This window comes from Triticum dicoccoides, chromosome 1B, assembly GCF_002162155.2.
Source record: "Triticum dicoccoides isolate Atlit2015 ecotype Zavitan chromosome 1B, WEW_v2.0, whole genome shotgun sequence".
Classification (NCBI taxonomy): domain Eukaryota; kingdom Viridiplantae; phylum Streptophyta; class Magnoliopsida; order Poales; family Poaceae; genus Triticum; species Triticum dicoccoides.
The window spans coordinates 294,544,989-294,547,666 of NC_041381.1; positions in this window are offsets into that span (position 1 = coordinate 294,544,989).

The window sequence follows — 2,678 nt, forward strand, 5'->3', positions numbered from 1 at the left end:
AAGAGAGTAGATTAAGTCCTCCAAGTAGCATCTCCAAGTAGCATCTCCAAGTAGCATCTCCAAGTAGCATCTCCAGTCGCATCTCCAGTAGCAACGCAGTAGCATAATCCTACCCGACGATCCTCTCCTCGCCGCCCTGTGGAAAAGCGATCACCGGGTTGTCTGTGGAACTTGGAAGGGTGTGTTTTATTAAGTATCCGGTTCTAGTTGTCATAAGGTCAAGGTACAACTCCAAGTCGTCCTGTTACCGAAGATCACGGCTATTCGAATAGATTAACTTCCCTGCAGGGGTGCACCAACTTACCCAACACGCTTGATCCCATTTGGTCGGACACACTTTCCTGGGTCATGCCCGGCCTCGGAAGATCAACACGTCGCAGCCCCACCTAGGCAAAACAGAGAGGCTAGCACGCCGGTCTAAACCTAAGCGCACAGGGGTCTGGGCCCATCGCCCATAGCACACCTGCACGTTGCGAGGTCGGCCGGAAGCAGACCTAGCCTAGCAAGCGTTCCAGTCCAATCCGGCGCGCGCCGCTCCGTCGCTGACGTCTGAAGTGCTTCGGCTGATACCACGACGCCGGGATACCCATAACTACTCCCACGTAGATGGTTAGTGCGTATAGGCTCGTAGCCAACTCAGATCAAATACCAAGATCTCGTTAAGTGTGTTAAGTATCCGCGAACGCCGACCAGGGCCAGGCCCACCTGTCTCCTAGGTGGTCTCAACCTGCCCTGTCGCTCCGCCACAGAGTAACAGTCGGGGGCCGTCGGGAACCCAGGCCCACCTCTACCGGGATGGAGCCACCTGTCCTTTCAGCCCCCTCATCAGAATCACTTGCGGGTACACATCAAGCTGACCCGACTTTAGTCACCATCTGTATAGTATGTATGTATGTATAGTATATACCCGTGATCACCTCCCGAGTGATCACGGCCCAATAGTATAGCAAGGCAGACTGACAAGAATGTAGGGCCAATGATGATAAACTAGCATCCTATACTAAGCATTTAGGATTGCAGGTAGGGTATCAACAGATGTAGCAATAATGTCAGGCTATGCAACAGAATAGGAGTAACCGAACAGTAACATGCTACACTACTCTAATGCAAGCAGTATATAGAAGAATAGGCGATATCTGGTGATCAAGGGGGGGGCTTGCCTGGTTGCTCTGGCAAGAGAGAGGGGTCGTCAACTCCGTAGTCGAACTGGGCAGCAGCAGCGTCGGTCTCGTAGTCTACCGGAGAGAAGAGGGGGGAAGAAACAATGAATACCATGTAAACAGATGCATATCGATGCATGACAAGACAAGTAACGATGCTAGGCGTGCCCTAGCGTGGTATGAGGTGGTACCGGTTAAGGGGGGAAACATTCGGGAAAATATCCCCGGTGTTTCGTGTTTTCGGGCAGAGGAGCCGGAGGGGGAAAGTTGCGGGTTCGATAGGTTAGGGGTGTGTGGCGGACGAACGGACTGCGTATCCGGATTCGTCTCGTCGTTCTGAGCAACTTTCTTGTAGAAAGTATTTTCATCAGAGTTACGGTTTATTTTCTATTAATTTTAAAAGATTTAAATCATTTTTAGGATTTATTTAATTATTTTAATGCAACATTATCCAGAATAGTGCACGCTGACGTCATCATGACGTCAGCAGTCAACAGGGAGTTGACTGGGTCAATCTGACGTGTGGGTCCCGCATGTCATTGACTGATTAGTCTAATTAGGGTTTAATAAAACTAACTACTTAATTAGATTAATTAAACATGATTAATTAACTTAATTAATCCATTAATTATTCTAATCATTAATTAATTAATTATTAATTAATTTCTTATTTATATATTTATTTTTATTATAATAATATTTTTTTTAATTCTCTTTTCTCTTTTTTTAAGCGTTTTCTGGGTCGGGCCCCACGTGCCATAGGCACAGGGGCCATAGCGGGCAGGCGGGCGAGCGGGCGTCGGGCACAGGCGCAGCCCGTATGGGCGCTGCGGGCGCGACCGGCAAGGGCAACCCAACTGGGGCGCCGGCGACCACGGCAGAGCGCCGGAGAAGAGGGGGGGCGGTGGCCTGGGACGATCTGGGTGGGCGCGGGTCGGCAGTGAGGGGAGCCGCAGCGAGGGGGGCGCGGCACACCGGGGCACGGGGAAGGGCAGCCGCAGCTGCGGTCGGCGCGAGCGAGCGGGAGGAGGGGGAGGCGGTGCGGTGGCCGTGGTGCCGTTCGGCGATCCAAACGGCGCGACGGGACGGTGCCGGGAGGGAGAAGAGGAGGCCGGGGCCTCACCGAGGGAGTGTAGGGGGCGGGGCCATGGGCTCGATGAAGGTCGGGGTCGGCGGTGACGTTGGGGAGGCGGTCCGGCGAGGCGGCGTTGTCGAGGCGGCGGAGCGGTCCTTGGGTGGCGGCGGTGTCTTGCGGCGTCGGGCGGCGGCATGGGCGACATGGCGACGACGACAACGTAGGGGAGGACGACGGCGCTGGCGGACCAGCGAGGTGGCCTCCGATGACGGGGTCGGGGCGGCCACGGATGGGGCGCGCGCGGAGCTCGGGGGAGACGACCCGGTGCATGAAGGAGAGGGAGGAGGCCTGGAAGTGCGGCGCCGGTGAGGCGCCGGGGTGGCGCGGGGGCGCTGGCGTTCGGCGGCGACGAGCGGTGGGGGGCGAGGGGATCGGGATGGAGA